The following is a 22,053-nucleotide window of genomic DNA, read 5'->3' as shown; positions in this document are numbered from 1 at the left end:
TGGCATTGTACCTATGCGTGCCAAATTTGGTTGAAATCGGTTCAGATTTAGATATAGCTCCCATATATATGTTTTTCTGATTTCGACAAAAATGGTCAAAATACCAACATTTTCCTTGTAAAATCGCCACTGCTTAGTCGAAAAGTTGTAAAAATGTCTCTAATTTTCCTAAACTTCTAATACATATATATCGAGCGATAAATCATAAATAAACTTTTGCGAAGTCTCCTTAAAATTGCTTCAGATTTGAATGTTTCCCATATTTTTTTACTAACATTTTGTTCCACCCTATTGCATTAGCCGACTAAAATTTTGAGTCTATAGATTTTGTAGAAGTCTATCAAATTCTGTCCGGATCGAGTGATATTTAAATGTATGTATTTGGGACAAACCTTTATAAATAGCCCCCAACATATTTGACGGATGTGATATGGTATCGAAAATTTAGATCTACAACGTGGTGCAGGGTATAATATAGTCGGCCCCGCCCGACTGTAGACTTTCCTTACTTGTTTTAACTATATAAAGGGTGATTCTTTTGAGGTTAGGATTTTCATGCATTAGTATTTGACAGATCACGTGGGATTTCAGACATGGTGTCAAAGAGAAAGATGCTCAGTATGCTTTGACATTTCATCATGAATAGACTTACTAACGAGCAACGCTTGCAAATCATTGAATTTTATTACCAAAATCAGTGGCAGAAAATCCGCTTTTTTATCGACAAATTTTGTTCAGCGATGAGGCTCATTTCTGGTTGAATGGCTACGTAAATAAGCAAAATTGCCGCATTTGGAGTGAAGAGCAACCAGAAGCCGTTCAAGAACTGCCCATGCATCCCGAAAAATGCACTGTTTGGTGTGGTTTGTACGCTGGTGGAATCATTGGACCGTATTTTTTCAAAGATGCTGTTGGACGCAACGTTACGGTGAATGGCGATCGCTATCGTTCGATGCTAACAAACTTTTTATTGCCAAAAATGGAAGAACTGAACTTGGTTGACATGTGGTTTCAACAAGATGGCGCTACATGCCACACAGCTCGCGATTCTATGGCCATTTTGAGGGAAAACTTCGGAGAACAATTCATCTCAAGAAATGGACCGGTAAGTTGGCCACCAAGATCATGCGATTTGACGCCTTTAGACTATTTTTTGTGGGGCTACGTCAAGTCTAAAGTCTACAGAAATAAGCCAGCAACTATTCCAGCTTTGGAAGACAACATTTCCGAAGAAATTCGGGCTATTCCGGCCGAAATGCTCGAAAAAGTTGCCCAAAATTGGACTTTCCGAATGGACCACCTAAGACGCAGCCGCGGTCAACATTTAAATGAAATTATCTTCAAAAAGTAAATGTCATGGACCAATCTAACGTTTCAAATAAAGAACCGATGAGATTTTGCAAATTTTATGCGTTTTTTTTTTTAAAAAGTTATCAAGCTCTTAACAAATCACTCTTTATATGGGAGCTATATTTGAAACTGGACCGATTTAGCTAATATTTTGCAAGTTTTACGAGACTCACAAGATATTCGGATATATCTTAATCTAAACCGATTTAGAATCAATAGCAGAAATTGAGAACAATCAGAGAGAGCTGTACTTTGTTCACAAAAATACATGAACAGGTAGACGGGCGGACGGGCATTGCTAAATCGACTCAAAACACAATTTTAACACGATCGGTATACTTAACGATGGGTATCAGGATTGTCCTTCTGGACGTTACATATGTAACAAATGTACAAACTTATTATACCACACCTTAAAAAAAACGTTCTGTAACATATACTCCCAAACACATTCTGCTTTACACATACACACAAAAAAATATTTTTTGTCTTCAATCACGAAATTAATTGATCTAATTAATTGAAATGTTTTCAATCATTGAAATGAGAGTATAAATTAAAAAAAAATAATTGAAAGTCAATTAAAAAACTAATTGAAAGTCAATTAATAAATTAATTGAAAATCAATTAAAAAATTAACTGATCCAATTAAAAAATTTAAAAATTGGTCCATATCGGTTCATAATTGTATATAGCCCCCATAAAAAGCGACTTCCATATTTCGATTCTGGCTTTCTAATTACCACGCTTAAGTTCATATCGGTTTGTAATTATTTGTAGACTTAAATATACAGGTCAAGGACTGAACTATATACGTATTTAATCTGCTTCTTTTGGTGTAATATATACCACGTATAGAGCAACTTACAATTTCGAAGACGATGTTAAGAAGTTTTAAGATACCTTGCCATCGGTAAGTATTACCACAGCCCAAGTAATTCGATTGTGGATAAAAGTCTTTGGTAGAAATTTCTACACAATCAATGGTGGAGGGAACATAAGATTCCGCCTGGCCGAACTTATGGCCGCATTTACTTGTTATTTATATGGAATAATCTTAAAATATTAAATTAACAGGTTGGCTGATAAGTCCCCGGTCTAACAAAGAAAAACACATTTTTTTTGTCAAACTTCGTTTTTATTATTCAACATAGTTCCCTTCAAGAGCGATACAACGATTATAACGAACTTCCAATTTTTTGATACCATTTTGGTACTCCTTCGGTTTTGCCTCAAAATAGGCTTCAGTTTCGGCCAAAGATAATAAAAGAGGAAGATGGGAGATTGGCTACTAAGCACATCAAACCATTGACCACATTAGTTTAATACTCGAACCAAACGCGTATACGACAAGTATTGACATAGCATTAAAATGCAAATAAAAAGAAATTAAGAGCACGAAATAAATTTCCATAAAGGGGAAAATGTAATTTTTTTGTTGTTGCCTAAAATTTAACATTGTTTCATTAAGAAAATTACATTTTTCATTTAAAAAATAAAAACAAAAAACAACTAAAAGATTACAAACATGTATTAAACTAATCTGGTAAATGCAACATTTGGTATGACGCAAGCCAATCTCCCATCTTCCTCTTTTATAATCTTTGGTTTCGGCGATCACCTCTTCATTGCAGCCAATTTTTTTCCCTGCGAGCATCCTTTTGAGGTTTGAGAACAAGAAAAAGTCGCTGGGGGCCAGATCTGGAGAATACGGTGGGTGGGGAAGCAATTCGAAGCCCACTTCATGAATTTTTGCCATCGTTCTCAATGGCTTATGGCACGGTGCGTTGTCTTTGTGGAAAAACACTTTTTTCTTCTTCATATGTGGCCGTCTTGCCGCGATTTCGACCTTCAAACGCTCCAATAACGCCATATAATAGTCACTGTTGATGGTTTTTCCCTTCCCAAGATAATCGATAAAAATTATTCCATGCGCATCCCAAAAAACAGAGGCCATTACTTTGCCAGCGAACTTTTGAGTCTTTCCACGCTTCGGAGACAGTTCACCGGTCGCTGTCCACTCAGCCGACTGTCGATTGGACTCAGGAGTGTAGTGATGGAGCCATGTTTCATCCATTGTCACATATCGACGGAAAAACTCGGGTGTATTACGAGTTAACAGCTGCAAACACCGCTCAGAATCATCAACACGTTGTTGTTTTTGGTCAAATGTGAGCTCGCGCGGCGCCCATTTTGCACAGAGCTTCCGCATATCCAAATATTGATGAATGATATGACCAACACGTTCCTTTGATATCTTTAAGGCCTCTGCTATCTCGATCAACTTCATTTTACGGTCATTCAAAATCATTTTATGGATTTTTTGATGTTTTCGTCGGTAACCACCTCTTTCGGGCGTCCACTGCGTTCACCGTCCTCCGTGCTCATTTTACCACGCTTGAATTTTACATACCAATCAATTATGGTTGATTTCCCTGAGGCAGAGTCCGGAAACTCATTATCAAGCCAAGTTTTTGCTTCCACCGTATTTTTTCCCTTCAGAAAACAGTATTTTATCGAAACACGATATTCCTTTTTTTTCCATTTTTTTCATAATAACAAAAGTTGCTTCACAAAAGACGCTCTATCTCACAAACTAATTGACTTACAGACGTCAAATTTTGACGCCATCTATGTGTCAGACCGGGGACTTATCAGCCAACCTGTTATATGGGTCGTATTATTGATTCAAATAAAAGTTTCATGCATTTCTCTATAATTATATATTTGTAGCTCTCATATAAACCAATTTCCAGATTAGATTTCTAGCGCTTCCTGGAGATGCAAATTTCATCCGATCCTTTTGAAATTTGGTTCGTGGTGCTACTACGAGTATAGGGTTTCTAACAACCGTGCAAAAATTGTCTATATCGGTCCATAATTATATATAGTCCCCATATAAACCAAATCCTGATACAATTCGGAAGCCAATGATAGTAAGAGTTAATATACCATGCCATCGGTAACTGTTTCCACAACCCAAGTAATTTGATTGTGGATGACAGTCTTTAATTGAACTCTGTACGTAATCCCTGGTGGAGGTTATATAAGATTGGACAGGGCTGAACTTTCAGCCGTATTTACTCGCTTTTGTATAATTTTCCTATAGCTCTAAAAAACACCATTTAGCCTGAAAGTAGCAATAGAAAACTAGCTGGGTTCAAAATTCGTTTTTGCGTGTAGTGGGTGCTCCACCACAATCAATCAATAAGCCCCTAATGTTTGAGCAACGATATAGGTCGATATAATTCCATGCCCTTACTGTTGTACTAATAAATTATATTAAGGGATATTAACATTATTTATCATTATCAAATTCCATAGGAGATCATTACTCATTTGAGTAGCCGTCGATTCCATGTGGATAACATATGTGATATTGTATTTTACACCTGTACCCCACAGTGGTGCACTATCAACTCAGGCCCCATTACCTGTAGCCAATAACCCATAGAGAAAAATTAAATTTAAATAAAATAAATTGATGTGACAGAAATATTTAAATAATCGTATTTCAAACGGAGTGCTATGATCTCTTCTAGAAGAACCCACTCCTACGACACACACACACACACACACAAAATCACACAATTCAATATTTGATGGCAAATCCCCCAGAGAAACCTGTTCATTTCAATGGATTGATGGAATGTATGTGAGTTTTATGTTCTTCAACTCGTAGTATCTAAATAGGCTGCTGAGTAAGCACGATATACACGATACACAAAACTAATTTATTAACAATTTATAGTTAATTTTCGATAAACAAAATGAACTCACACGCTCTCACTAATACTTGAGTAGGCCAACTAGCTAAGTCGAATGGAAGGACGGACAGATAGATGGCCATTTGGGACATGAATGGATGATGATGATGGTCGAGAAACACAAGAACACAAACTGACACTTGGCAGTTAGGTAGGTCGTCACACTACATGGAAGTCACAACAACAGCAGCAGCAGCAATGGCATCTAGAGCAGCAAGCGGGAGGAGACGAAGTTGAGAGGTTACATTCCCATTCAGAGATAAGAGCGACGAGCAAACAGCGTGTGTGGCTAATCAAAAATCAAATTGATTTTCGTGAACCACACAAGGGGATACGGATACGCACAGTTGCCCCAAGCTTATATTGAAAACTAAATTAAAATAAGCATAAATATTTGATACCAAAATCAAATGGCCAACAAGCAAACAAACACTAGACAGTAAAATAATGTCACCACACCGACAAACTCCGTATGAACAGAGGGACGCTTGGATGGACTGATGAACTTCACAGTATCACCTCATTAAAATACCTTCACAATGAGAGAAACCTCAAAACCTACACTGAATTCGAGATACTGTAATACTATCGATAGGTGACACAATGCGTTATTAGAAGGTAATGTCCAGTTCAATGAAATGAACTTGAGGAATATGTAGCCTTTTGGAGAAATCTAAGGTTTTTATTTAAAAACAAATAAATACAATTTAGAAGACAATTTTAGGAAGGTTTAATATACCATGCCTTCGGTAACTGTTAGCACAACCCAAGTAATTCGATTGTGGGTGACAGTCTTTAGTAGAAATTTCTACATAAGATTCAGTATGACCGAACTTTCGGACATATATGCATACTTGTTATACCCTCCACCATAGGATGTGGGTATATTAACTTTGTCATTCCGTTTGTAACACATCGAAATATTGCTCTAAGACCCCATAAAGTATATATATTTTGGGTCGTGGTGAAATTCTGAGTCGATCTGAGCATGTCCGTCCGTCCGTCCGTCTGTTGAAATCACGCTAACTTCCGAACGAAACAAGTTATCGACTTGAAACTTGGCACAAGTAGTTGTTATTGATGTAGGTCGGATGGTATTGAAAATGGACCATATCGGTCCACTTTTACGTATAGCCCCCATCTAAACGGACCCCCAAACTAGGCTTGCGATTGCTCTAAGAAAGCAAATTTCATCCGATCCGGCTCATGATGGCAAATGTTCGATGGGAGAATTGTAAGGGTTGTAACGACACCAAGCAAATATGGCCCCATTTAAACTTAAACCGCACACTAGATATGCTAGTGTTCTCGAGACGCCAGATTTCCCTCCTGATATCTGCTTTAACGGGTCGCTGCCTGATAGGCGATTTTGCAAAAACTATTGGTGCGAAGTATAATGACTATTGTATGAGCTGTCATGATGCGGAGGAAAAGGAATCAATAAAACGCCTCTTGTGTGAGTGTCCTGCATTTTGTGTAAGGCGTAAGCAAATTTTAGGGGCATATAGCTTCAGATTACTGGCGGACCTGGAAAACGTTAACTTAAGCAGTCTGCTAATGTTTTTGGAACAATCTGGTTGGTTCAACAGAAGAAAATAATCGAGAAGGTTCAATGGTTAAAAATAGAAGTGCCCATATGTAATAGGTACTTTTAGTTAATGTGGTATCACAATGGACTGAATAGTCTAAGTGCGCCTGAATCTTAATCGGGCTGCCACTTTAACCTAACCTAACCTAACCATCCGATCCGGATGAAATTTGGTACATGGTGTTAGTATATGGTCTCTAACAACCATGCAAAAATTGGCCCATATAACAACCATGCAGAAATTGGTCCATATCGGTCCATAATTATATATAGCCCCCATATAAACCGATCCCCAGATTTGGCTTGCGGAGCCTCTAAGAGAAGCAAATTTCATCCGATCCAGCTGAAATTTGGTACAAAGTGTTAGTATATGGTCTCTAATAACCATACAAGAATTGGTCCACATCGGTCCATAATTATATATAGCCCCCATATAAACCGATCCCCCGATTTAGCTTGCGGAGCCTCTAAGAGAAGCAAATTTCATCCGATCCGGCTGAAATTTGGTACATGGTGTTGGTATATATTCACTAAAGACCATGCAAAATTTGGTCCACATCGGCCTATAATTATATATAGCCCCCATATAAACCGATCCCCAGATTTGACCTCCGGAGCCTCTTAGAGGAGCAAAAGTCATCCGATTGAAATTTGGTACGTGGTGTTAGTATATGGTCTCTAACAACCATGCAAGAATTGGTCCATATCGGTCCATAATTATATATAGCCCCCATGTAAATCGATCCCCATATTTGTCCTCCGGAGCCTCTTGGAGGAGCAAAATTCATCCGATCCGGTTGAAATTTGCAACGTGGTGTTAGTATAAGGTCGCTAATAACCATGCCAAAATTGGTCCGTATCGGTCTATAGTTATATATAGCCGATCACCAATCACACTAAAATTGGTCCATATCGGTTCATAATCATGGTTGCCACTCGAGCCAAAAATAATCTACCAAAATTTTATTTTTATAGAAAACATTGTCAAAATGTTATTTCTATAGAAAATTTTGTCAAAATTTTATTTCTATAGAAAATTTTTTCCAAATTTTATTTCTATAGAAATTTTTTTCCAAATTTGACTTCTATAGAAAATGTTGTCAAAATTTTATTTCTATAGAAACTTTAAACTTTAATATATACCACGTATGGACTATGTGGTATATATTACGGTGTTAGGAAGTTTTAAGATACCTTGCCATTGGCAAGTGTTACCGCAACCCAAGTAATTCGATTGTGGATGACAGTCTTCAGTAGAAGTTTCTACGCAATCCATGGGGGAGGGTACATAAGCTTCGGCCTGGCCGAACTTACGGCCGTATATACTTGTTTTTCTTAATCGTTTTATATTGAGGAGTCTATAAATAATTGTCAACTGATATGAAATGGTAATTAGGGGACCAAATTTCAGTCGATTCAGAATTAAATCTTGGAGGTCCTTTTTTTGTGGGAGCTAAATATTATTATGGGGCAATATTGACAAATTTGTGCGTAGTAGTTGGAGGGATTTACTATTAGTTACCAACGTACCAACTTTCAAGCGGATCGGTTGTAATGTACACTGAAAAAAAAAGCATGCCCGGTTCTAAATCTTTTGTCTTTACTTTAAAAATTTTGGTATTGATTCCGAGCCAAAGAACCAGAGAATACAAGTAAGGATTCTTTTAAGACACAATTCCCCTTTAAATTTGGGTTTTGTGTACTTGACTCTAGGAAACAAATTTTAATTTTTCGCTTTTTCAGCCTTTTTTTCTTCATATGCTATCAATGACCTTTAAAAACGAGTTAACGACAACTTTATTTTCCAAATTAAGATTCGACTTCCTGTAGAAATTATGCTATGTTTCAAGTAAAAAACGTCTTTAAAATAAAGTGTTGAAAAACATGTTCTATATTTGAACGATTTTTTGCTTTGTAGTCAAGATGCAAAAAGACAACAAATTTAAAGACAATTTCATTAAATTTAAAGAATTTTTCAGAATTATTAAAGTCAAGTTGACCTTAGCCCAAACATTTGTTCTTTCATGTTATGATACCCATTTTTAAGTGAAGTCACTTAATTATAAGGACAGTATGACTTCATTGAAAAGTTTATTGACTTTTGGCCAAGGAAAAAACTTTATATTAGAGAAATGCGTCTTCTATGCTAAGCAAAATTTACATTCGTATTTTAAAGACATGAAATCTTTGACCCCACGACAATATTTTTTTCAGTGCATCGATAGACTTATATTGTTTTGATATTGTTTTGCAATAATTAAAAAACAAAAATTTAATTTAATTATTATTTTTTAATAATCACTAGATTTTGTTACTATCCGTATACCAAAGTGAGTATACTCCACTGAAAAAAAAAAATATTTACGTGGTATTAAAGATTACGCAACGTAAATGTTAGGAAGCGAAATTTACAAAATATTAAGGACAAATTCCTTTAAAATAATGAAATATTAATTAAAATAAAGTTTATAATCTTTGCTTCAAAAGTCTTTTTCATTAAATTTAGGACACAAATTTTGTAAATGTGCGTCCTTGGTTAAAGTAAACAAACACATTTTTGATTTAAAGAATTTGTCGTTAAATTAACTAAAATATTGAAACTTTAGATTTAAGATAAAAATCATTCAAATATAGTCTAAGATTTATTTTGAGGATTTAGCGTCTTTGGTTTTTATACCCTCCACCATAGGATGGGGGTATATTAACTTTGTCATTCCGTTTGTAACACATCGAAATATTGCTCTAAGACCCCATAAAGTATATATATTCTGGGTCGTGGTGAAATTCCGAGTCGATCTAAGCATGTCTGTCCGTCCGTCCGTCTGTCCGGCTGTCCGTCCGTCTGTGGAAATCACGCTAACTTCCGAACGAAACAAGCTATCGACTTGAAACTTGGCACAAGTAGTTGTTATTGATGTAGGTCGGATGGTATTGAAAATGGGCCATATCGGACCACGTTTACGTATAGCCCCCATATAAACCGATCCCCAAATTTGGCTTGGGGAGCCGCCCGGAGCAGCAAAATTCATCCGATCCGGTTGAAATTTGGTACGTGGTCTTAGTATACGGTCTCTAACAACCATGCAAAAATTGGTCCATATCGGTCCATAATTATATATAGCCCCCATATAAACGGATCCCCAGATTTGACCTCCGGAGCCTCTTGGAGGGGCAAAATTCATCCGATCCGATTGAAATTTGGTACCTGATGTAAGTATATGGTCTCTAACAACCATGCAAAAATTGGTCCATATCGGTCCATAATTATATATAGCCCCCATATAAACCGATCCCCAGATTTGACCTCCGGACACTTTTGGAGGGGCAAAATTCATCCGATCCGGTTGAAATTTGGTACCTGATGTTAGTATATGGCCTCTAACTACCATGCAAAAATTGGTCCATATCGGTCCATAATTATATATAGCTCCCATATAAACCGATCCCCAGATTTGACCACCGGAGCCTCTTGGAGGAGCAAAATTCATCCGATCCGGTTGAAATTTAGTACATGGTCTTAGTATACGGTTTTTAACAACCATGCAAAAATTGGTCCATATCGGTCCATAATTATATATAGCCCCCATATAAACCGATCCCCAGATTTGACCTCCGGAGCCTCTTGGTGGGGCAAAATTCATCCGATCCGGTTGAAATTTGGTACCTGATGTTAGCTTACGGCCTCTAATAACCATGCAAAAATTGGTCCATATCGGTCCATAATTATATATAGCCCCCATATAAACCGATCCCCAGATTTGACCTCCGGAGACTTTTGGAGGGGCAAAATTCATCCGATCCGGTTGAAATTTAGTACCTGATGTTAGTATACGGCCTCTAACTACCATGCAAAAATTGGTCCATATCGGTCCATAATTATATATAGCTCCCATATAAACCGATCCCCAGATTTGACCACCGGAGCCTCTTGGAGGAGCAAAATTCATCCGATCCAGTTGAAATTTGGTACATGGTGTTAGTATATGGTTTCTAACAACCATGCAAAAATTGGTCCATATCGGTCCATAATTATATATAGTTCCCATATAAACCGTCCCCAGATTTGACGTCCGGAACCTCTTGGAGGAGCAAAAGTCATCCGATACGGTTGAAATTTGGTACATTTTGTCAATATATGGCCTCTAACAGCCATGTAAAAATTGGTCCATATCGGTCTTTAGTTATATATAGCCGATGACTTATTACACAAAAATTGGTCCATATCGCCAAAAATAATCTACCAAAACTTTATTTCCATAGAAAATTTTGTCAAATTTTATTACTATAGAAAGTTTTGTCAAAATTTCATTTCTATAGAAAGTTTTGTCAAAAGTTTATTTCTATAGAAATGTTTGTCAAAATTTTATTTCTATAGAAAATTTTGTAAAAAATTTATTTCTGTAGAAAATTTTGTCAACATTTTATTTCTATACAAAATTTTGTCAAAATTTTATTTCTATACAAAATTTTGTCAACATTTTATTTCTATAGAAATTTTTGTCAAAATTGTATTGCTATAGAAAATTTTGTCAACATTTTACTTCCATAGAAAATGTTGACAACATTTTATTTCTATAGAAAATTTTGTCAAGTTTTTATTTCTATAGAAAATTTTGTCAAATTTTTATTTCTATAGAAAATTTTGTCAAAATTTTATTTCTATAGAAATTTTTGTCAAGGTTCATTTCTATAGAAAATTTTGTCAAAATTTTATTTCTATAGAAAATTTTGTCAAACTAGATTATATACGTATTTAATCGGCCTTTTTTTGTTTAATATATACCCCGTATGGGCTAACTTACAATTTAGAAGACAGTGGTAAAAAGTTTTACGATACCTTGCCATCGGCAAGTGTTATCGCAACCCAAGTAATTCGATTGTGGATGACAGCCTTTAGTAGAAGTTCCTACGCAATCCATGGTGGAGGGCACATAAGATTCGGCCTGGCCGAACATACGGCCGTATATACTTGTTTTTTTTGGAATTACGAAAACATTTTTTACTTTGAATTATCCGTTATAATTTGGATTTTTAAACTGGGATACAGGATACAGATCTTATCTAATAAATAAGATCTGTATCCCAATTTTAATTTTATTAGTCCGAGATTTAAAGCCACAGATGTTTCTTTATTTTAAAGAAGCCGCATCTTCGGCTCGGAATCAATACCAAAATCCTTAAAGGAAGGTCAAAATCTTTGGATCAAAGTAAACTTTTTTTAAGTGTCCCCATCATGTGGTGGTGGCTAAAATACGTAAATATGTTTCGATATATTCAAGCTAATCTATTAGATGCAGGGATCCGGAGCGGTCCATTTTTTTCGCTCCGCTCCGCTCCCGCTCCGGAGAAAAAAAAAACCGCTCCGCTCCTCGCTCCGCTCCGAGAAAAAAAAATCGCTCCGCTCCGTTCCACGCTCCGCTCCGCTCCTCTTCGAGAAAATTATAGTATAAACATTGTATTATTTGTTCAATTGAGTTTTATTTTATTTAGAAAAATCGGGCGGTACATATATGGGAGCTATAGCTAAATCTGAACCGATTTCGATGATTTTTTTGCACATATAGTTAGTGCTATAGAAGATTACATTTCGCCAACTTTGAGTAAGATCGGTTGATAAATAAGGGTTTTATGACCTAATTTGACAAAATCGGGCGATACATATATATGGGACCTATATCTAAATCTGAACCGATTTCGATGAAATTTTCAGACTTAAAGGGTGATACAGAAGATTATTTTGTGCTAAATTTGACGACGATCGGTTAGTAAAAAAAGTGCAACGTGACCCCATTTGTCGAAATCGGGCAATACATATATATGGGAGCTATATCTAAATTTGATCCGATTTCTTCCAAATTCAGTAACGTTCGTCCCTGTGCCCAAAAAAACTCCCTGTACCAAATTTCATCAAAATCGGTTAATAATTGCGACCTAAATCCTGTGAACAACAAATACATGGACAGACGGACGGACGGACGGACGGACGCCAAGCGCTAGATCGAGTCAGGAGGTGATTCTGAGTCGATCGGTATATATTTTATGGGGTCTAAAATCAATATTTCTTGTAGGCACATTTTTTGGCAGATCAAACTTATTATACCCTAACCACTATGTGGTTTAGGGTATAATGACTTTAAAACAATGTGTTGAAATATTTTATTAATTTTGAAGATTTTTTCAGAAATATTAAATCCATTTTGACTTCATTAAAACGAAATTTGCATTCATGTTAGGATACACATTTTTATGTCGAATCACTTAGCTATAAGGACAAACAGACTTCATTGAAAAGTTTATAGACTTTTAGACAAGGAAAAACTTTTTTTCAGAGAAATACGTCTTCTATTCTAAGCAAAATTCGTATTCGTATTTTAAGCATGTGATATATTTGGCCTCCCGACAATATTCTTTGCGGTGCACCATCTACTATTTAATATGTGATAGAAACCAAATTTATGAAAATGGACCAAAATGGACCAAATTCTGTTTGGTTTGACCATCGGACCAAATTTAAAAATTAGAAATCTTTTGGACCAAAAAGGCAACGCTGATTGGAATTGAAAGTGTATACACAGAGTAGAAGTAACTACTCTCCGAAAGTTTTTTTTTTGTTTTGCAACAGACGTAGAGAAGAGGTTTTGTTATATTTGTAATGTGTGTGTGTATGTTTATGTTTGCAACAACCTCCATCGACATCAGTCCGTGGTATACCTACGAATATTCTTACTCAGATCTAGTGTTACCTAATTTCGCTTTTTTCCCCTTTATTGTATAATAAATGTATATGCGCACATTTTTCAACCAAAATTGAAACTATCCATAATTTTAATTAAATTTTCGAGAACTAATATCAGAAATAAGAGAATGCTAGGATATAGTACAATAGTAAAGCAAATGTGAATGAAAAAAAGCATGCCCGGTTCCAAAGATTTTGTCTACTTTAACAGTTTGGGTATTAATTCCGAGCCAAAGAAGCGGAGAATATAAGTAAGGATACTTTAAAGACGTAATTCTCTTTTAAATTTGGGGGTTATGTACTTGCTTCTAGGAAGCAAATGTTAATTTTTAATTTTTTTAGATTTTTTTCGTCAGTTGTTATCAAAATCCTTTAAAAACGAGTTAACGAGTTATTTTTTTCCATATTAAGACTCGACTTCCAGTATAAATTATGCTATGTTTCAAGTAAAAAGTGTCTTTAAAATAAAGTGTTGAAAAACGTGTCTTATTTTTTAACGATTTTTTGCTTTGTAGGCAAGATGCAAAAAGGAAACAAATTTAAAGACAATTTTATTAATTTTAAAGAATTTTTCTTAATTATTAAAGTCACGTTGACCTTACCTCAAAAATTTTATCTTTCATGTTATGATACACATTTTTAAGTAAAATCACTTAATTATAAGGACATTACAACTTCATTTAAAAGTTTATTGCCTTTTGGACAAGAAAAAAAAACTATATTTTAGAGAAATGCGTCTTCCATGTTAAGCAAAATTCTTATTCTAAGGACATGGAATATTTGACTTCACGACAATATTTTTTTCAGTGTAGAAAACTAAAAAATTAAATATAAATAAGATCGTTTAATTGCATTTATTTGACGTTCATTACAAACATCTTTGTAGTAAATAATACGGGATGAAATTGATCGAAAGTACTGTTGTTACTTTTACAACACATACTAGATATATATTTTGACATTTGCCATTTTTGAAAACAATTACTAAAAAACACGTTGTGTTTTCCCCAATGTACGTACGTACAAAAATACATATCGTACATTTTAAACGTTTACTCACACTACGCTAAGTACTAGCTAAATTTGAAATTACCTACACAGTGTAATTTCAAAGTTACATATTTCATTCAAGTAACATTTTATTCGGAGCGGAGCGGTTTTTCATTTGGAAACCGCTCCGCTCCCGCTCCGGCAAAAAAAGGGCTTGCTCCGCTCCGCTCCACGCTCCGCTCCGGATCCCTGATTAGATGTAATATATTTATTCTTATTTTAGATAATTTCGTATTATGAAGAAAACGTTTGGAGGTAGTTATTGTAAAAGTGGCCTTAGCAGCATGCAATGTTCGAGATAGACGCATTTTCAGTCCAAATAAACAATTTTAGAAAATTCTCATTTTGAGTTCATGTAACAAAACTAAACAAAAACCATGATTGAATTATAGCAAACTTTCTTATATTATTGATAATTTCATTAAAGCATAATAAATTCCATGGACTAAAATTAATTTCAACTGGCCACTTTTGTTTGAGTGCATTTTACCTATATAAACAAAATAATAATAATTTTACTAAAAATAACAATTTAAAACATCTGTTGTAGTTTTGAAAATGGTCCAGCGACTGTGTGGGAATCCAATAAATTATTAATGACGACATTTTTCACACCAGCTAAACACGGTCACACAGATGGATAAACAGGCCGATAGAGAAGAAGCGTCTTAGTGTATTAGGTGACCAACAAAGGGAACACATTTCGAGGTATTGGTTGGTGCTACCATTACTTGTTCACCATGGGAGGCTGATGAGGTAATTTATTGTCTGTTCATTCATTCACATGACATTTGTTTGGAAAATACACGCAAAGAAAAAAAACGTTTGGAAAACGTGTACCGAAAACGTTTTTCTTTTGTTAGAGTTTTTTGAATTGCTTCGAAAATTTTAAACTTTTATCAACAAAAAAATTCGTTTGTTACAAATTTTTTATTTTTTCAATAAAAAAAGTTATTTTTGAAACAACAACAGAGTCCATTTCGTTTATATCAAACACTGTTCTTTTCTGACTTTTGGTCTTTAATAAAACACATTTTACAGTTCAAAATTTAATATAGTACAATGTAATGTTGAGCATTTTTTTCGGAATCTTCCGAACATATGTAGAATGTATGTAAAAAAAAAAAAACTTTGGTCGAAGCAGGGATCGAACCCACGACCCTTGACATGAGAGTCAGACGTAGCAACCACTGCTCCACGGTGCCAAACTAAATGTTTGTTTCTGTTAAATAAACTTTGTTTATTCGGTTCGTGGGCGCCGCAAGCTATGCTATATAAATATAACTTATATGGATATTTATCTCTTGATGACCATAACAGGTACATAGCTCAGTGGTTAGTGTGTTGGCTTTCAAAGTGCATGGTCCGCGGTTCGATTCTCCGTCCAGGCGAAAGGTAAACAAATTTTAAAAATTTATAAAATCGTATAATTTCTTCTACATTGTTTGTATTACAGAAAAAGGTGCTAAGAACTAAAAATCTTCGTGGAAGTGAGAAAGATGTGAGGGAAAATGCAATTAGCCAGAAAAAAATTTTTTTTGAGTTAGTCTTTATGAAATTGTTTTTACATCCTGGAAAAGAATAAACGTTTATCACAAAAAGTATATACTTTTCTTCCAAATACACTTCCTTACAGCGAAAAGCAAATGAGAAACGAACTTTGTTTGTCTAAAATTTCATTTGGGAGGAAAGAATTATTTTTTTGCGTGTATCTTTTGGGGTAGTGCATGTTTGAATCACCTTAATGCTCTGGTCTAGTCCTCTATCCTTCTTAGTTTTCCGTCTTTTCTTCATTATCGTAGGACCATTAATATCGACCACACAGACAATACGTGTCTACTTTCTCAAATGGTCAGACCCCATATGACAACAAATGGATTTGATTCCAATAAATAAATGTGAGGCTATTGTAAGGCATTTGCCCCCAATAAATTCCATTATTGTTATTGTTGTGATATGAGTTAGTGGTATTCGAATCCATTAAATGGGAAATATTCATTAAAATACAGAATGGACCCTAATATATCGTAGGTAATCTTATTTTATGGTTGTGCTATTGATCGGAGAAAAGTAGTATAGTAAATTTAAATAAGTCAACAAAGTATAAGGAAATCTTCTTTGCTCGAAATAAAATACCAGACAGTCAATAAACCAGCTTTTGCAAGGACGTTAGGAATTAGACCAATTCACATTCGTCAAGTTTTATATATGCTCTTGGAATCCGTTTAACCTAAAAATATTGTGCGCATAGTACATATTATGCAACGTTCTGTCATTTTTATGCCCTCTACCATAGGATGGGGGTATATTAACTTTGTCATTCCGTTTGTAACACATCGAAATATTGCTCTAAGACCCCATAAAATATATATTCTGGGTCGCGGTGCAATTCTGAGTCGACTGAGCATGTCCGTCCGTGCGTCTGTTGAAATCACGTTAACTTCCGAACAAAACAAGCTATCGAATTGAAACTTGGCACAAGTAGTTTTTATTGATGTAGGTCGGATGGAATTGTAAATGGGCCATATCGGTTCACTTTTACGTACAGCCCCCATATAAACGGACCCCCAAATTTGGGACTCTAAGAGAAGCAAATTTCATCCGATCCGGCTGAAATTTGGTACATGGTGTCACCATATGATTTCCAACAACCATGCAAAAATTGGTAGATATCGGTCCATAATTATATAGCCCCCATATAAACCCATCCCCCGATTTGGCTTTTGGAGCCCCTAAAAGAAGCAAATTTCACCCGATCCGGCTGAAATTTGGTACATGGTGTAGGTATGTGGTCTCTAACATCTGTGCAAAAATTGGTCCACATCGGTGATTAATTATATATAGCCCCCATATAAACCGATACCCCGATTTGGCTTGCGGAGCCTCTAAGAGAAGCAAATTTCATCCGATCCGGCTGAAATTTGGTACATGGTGTTAGTATATGGTCTCTAAATACCATGCAGAAAATGGTCCATAAATATATATAGCCCCCATATAAACCGATCACCAGATTTGTCCTCCGGAGCCTCTTGGAAGACCAAAATTCATTTGATTCAGTTGAAATTTGGTACGTGGTGTTAATATATTGCCTCAAACACCCATGCAAAAAGTGGTCGAAATCGGTCCATAATTATATATAGCCCCCATATAAACCGATCCCCAGATTTGACCTCTGGAGCCTCTTGGAAGAGCAAAATTCATCCGATTCGGTTGAAATTTGGTACGTGATGTCAGTATATGGTATCCAACAACCATGCAGGCATTGGTTCATATCAGTCCATAATTATATATAGCCCCCATATAAACCGATCCCCAGATTTAACATCTGGTGCCTTTTGGAGAAGCAAAATTCATCCGATCTGGTTGAAATTTGGTACGTGGTGGTAGTATATGATATTTAACAGCCATGCCAAAAGTGGTCCATATCAGTCCATAATCATATATAGCCCCCATATAAACCGATCCCGAGATTTGATTTTGGATCCTCTTGGAGGAGCAAATTTCAGCCGAGTCAGTTGAAATTTGGTACATTGTGGTAGTATATCGCCGTTAACAACCATGCCTAACTAGGTCCATATCGGTCTATAGTTATATATAGCCCTCAGATAAATCGATCCCCAATCACACAAAAATTGGTCCATATCAAGGTCATAATTGTATATAGCACCCATATATTTAGGTTAGGTTAGGTTATGTGGCAGCCCGATGTATCAGGCTCACTTAGACTATTCAGTCCATTGTGATACCACTGTGGTGAACTTCTCTCTTATCACTGAGTGCTGCCCGATTCCATGTTAAGCTCAATGACAAGGGACCTCCTTTTTATAGCCGAGTCCGAACGGCGTTCCACATTCCAGTGAAACCACTTAGAGAAGCTTTGAAACCCTCAGAAATGTCACCAGCATTACTGAGGTGGGATAATCCACCGCTGAAAAACTTTTTGGTGTTCGGTCGTAGCAGGAATCGAACCCACGACCTTGTGTATGCTAGGCGGGCATGCTAACCATTGTACCACGGTGGCTCCCATATAAGCGACCCCCATATTTCAATTCTGGCTCTCTACCACGTATGGACTAACTCACAAATTAGAAAACGATTTTAAGAAGTTTTAAGATACCACAACCCAAGTATGTTAAGTCGATTGTGGATGACAGTCTTTCGTAGAAGTTTCTACGCAATCCATGGTGGAGGGTACATAAGATTCGGCCTGGCCGAACTTACAGCCGTATATACTTGTTATTTATTTAATTAATTTCAGGATTTGCATGTAATTAAAAGCTTTGATAAATGAGGAAAAAAACGTCTCTGCAACATATATTCCTAAACATATTATGTTTTGTCCTAAGCATATATTTTTAAGCCCCAAATAGGTTATGCCAGTTTCAAGGTCTTTATTTGCTTGCCGCAAAATATATTTTATATTTATACAAATAAAAGCCTGGTGAACTTTTTATACCCACCCCCATAGAATGGTAACGGGGGTATAATATATATAATATATATTCTTGATCAGGGAGAAATTCTAAGACCATATAACCATGTTCGCCTGTCCGTCTGGCTGTGTGTCTGTTGTAATCACGCTACAGTCTTTAATAATGAAGCAATCGTGCTGAAATTTTGCACAAACTCAAGTTCGAAGATGGGCTATATCGGTCCAGGTTTTCATATAGTCCCCATATAAACCGACCTCCCGATTTGAGGTCTTGATGAAGCAAATTTTATCCGATCCGGCTGAAATTTGGTACATGGTATTAGTATATGGCCTCTAACAACCATGCAAAAATTGGTCCATATCGGTCCTTAATTATATATAGCCCCCATATAAACCTATCCCCAGATTTGACCTCCGGAGACTCTTAGAGGAGCTAAATTCATCCGATCCGGTTGAAATTTGATACGTGGTGTTAGTATATAGTCTTTAACAACCATGCAAAAATTGGTCCATATCGGTCCATAATTATATATAGCCCCCATATAAACCGATCCCCAGATTTGCCCTCCGAAGCCTCTTGCAGGAACAAAATTCATCCGATCCGGTTCAAATTTGGTACGTGGTGTTAGGATATGGCCGCTAATAGCCATGCCAAAATTGGTCCATATCGTTCTATAGTTATATATAGCCGATCCCCAAACACACAAAAATTGGTTCATATCGGTTCATAATCATGGTTGCCACTCGACCCAAAAATAATCCACCAAAATTTTATTTCTATAGAAAATTTTTTCAAAATGTTATTTCTACAGAAAATTTTGTCAACATTTTATTTCTATAGAAAATGTTGTCAAAATTTTAATTCTATAGAGAATGTTGTCAAAATTTTAATTCTATTAAAAATTTTGTCAAAATTTTATTTCTAAGTTTTAAGATACCTTGCCATCGGCAAGTGTTACCGCAACCCAAGTGATTCGATTGTGGATGACAGTCTTCAGTAGAAGTTTCTACGCAATCCATGGTAGAAGTAGGTGCCGTATATACTTGTTATATTTGAAAGTCTTTAGCAAACTTATTTGATAATGTTCTTTTATAAATTTGGCAAAACAGACAAGTTCGTGTGGGAAGAAAATCTCGAGTTTGTAAAAGCCAGTGTCAAAAACACGATTTTCTCGAATTTCAAGAATGTTTTGGTCGGAGAAAGCACTTTTTTGATAAGAAGTTATCGATCAACTTTTTTCTCTTGGAAAGTTTTTCAAATTTTTTTCTATGGAAAATTTTGTCAAATGTTCATTTCCATTGAAAATCTTGTCAAAATTTATTTCTATAGAAAATTTTGTAAAAATTTTATTTCTATAGAAAATTTTGTCGAAATTTTATATTTATAGAATTTTTTCAAAATTTTATGTCCATAGAAAATTTTTTCAAAATTTTATTTCTATAGAAAATTTTGTCAAAATTTTATTTCTATAGAAAATTTTGTCAAAATTTTATTTCTATAGAAAATTTTGTCAACATTTTATTTCTGTAGAAAATTTTGTCAACATTTTATTTCTATAGAAAATTTTATCTTAACTTTATTTCTATAGAATATTTTGTCAAAATTTTATTTCTATAGAAAAGTTTATCTTAACTCTATTTATATAAAAAATGTTGTCAAAATTTTATTTCTGTAGAAAATTTTGTCAACATTTTATTTCTATACAAAATTTTGTCAATATTTTATTTCTATAGAAAATTGTGTCAAAATTTTATTTCTATAGAAAATTTTATCAAAATTTTATTTCTGTAGAAAATTTTGTAAAAATTTTATTTCTATAGAAAATTTTGTTAAAATTTTATTTCTAATGAAAATTTTTCCAAAAATTAATTTTTATTTATCTATAGAAAATTTATGAAGTTCCATGAATTCTACCAATCTAAAAAACTGTAAAAAAATACAATTTTTGGTACAATTCTACCAACTGTGGTAAGCGGATATAAAACTAAAAAAATATATATTTAAAATGGAGAACTTTTTTTTTTAAATTTAGTAAAAAGTACTTTTTCGCTCAAAAAATACCTTTTTTTTACTCTATTGAAAATTTTATTTTTCATCCCTGAATTATATACAAGTTTATGATTTCTAAATTGTATGTTTGCATCCAAAGACATTATATGTAACAAAATTTAATGTCCCAAACAGATTTTGTTGCACTACATTAGTTTATGAGCATAATCCCAGCAAAAAAATAATTATAAAATTGGAAGAACATAAATATCCCTGTTCATACTATAGGCACTACTATTCTGCGCAAAATTGTAAGTGCAGTTCTTCGTTTACAGCGGGCGACGTACTTAATAATTTTTTTCTTGAACGCCAGACAAAAATTTGTTAAAATATGTAAGTGCTGAAATTAGCGCAATTTCGTTGCAATAGAGTAAGCGGGTGCTTCCTCCTTCGCTTACCAATTTGCACTTCAGTAAGCAAGAGCATTTTGTGTTTTTTTTTTATCACGACTTCTTACGAACGAACGATTTTATGCGAAGAGAAACTAGTAAAAAAAAATCAGTTGATGTATTGTGTTTGAAGGATAAAGACGTGTTCTGCGGACAATTCAATTCATTTGGTGTCTCTTGTTTTTTGTATTGTTGAATTTAATTCTAGGTAAGAATAACTATTGCGGCCAGCAACGCGGACCGGGCCCAGCTAGTATAATTATAAACAAGTAAGGAAAGTCTAAAGTCGGGCGGGGCCGACTATATTATACCCTGCACTACTTTGTAGATCTAAATTTTCGATACCATATCACATCCGTCAAATGTGTTGGGGCTATATATAAAGGTTTGTCCCAAATACATACATTTAAATATCACTCGATCTGGACAGAATTTGATAGACTTCTACAAAATCTATAGCCTCAAAATTTAAGTCGGCTAATGTACTAGGGTGGAACACAATGTTAGTAACAAAATATGGGAAACATTTAAATCTGAAGCAATTTTAAGGAAACTTCGCAAAAGTTTATTTATGATTTATCGCTCGATATATATGTATTAGAAGTTTAGGAAAATTAGAGTCATTTTTACAACTTTTCGACTAAGCAGTGGCGATTTTACAAGGAAAATGTTGGTCGAAATCAGAAAAACA

Source organism: Haematobia irritans, chromosome 3 (assembly GCF_050003625.1).
Source record: "Haematobia irritans isolate KBUSLIRL chromosome 3, ASM5000362v1, whole genome shotgun sequence".
NCBI classification, from domain to species: Eukaryota; Metazoa; Arthropoda; class Insecta; order Diptera; family Muscidae; genus Haematobia; species Haematobia irritans.
Note: the sequence above shows the minus strand (reverse complement) of the source record.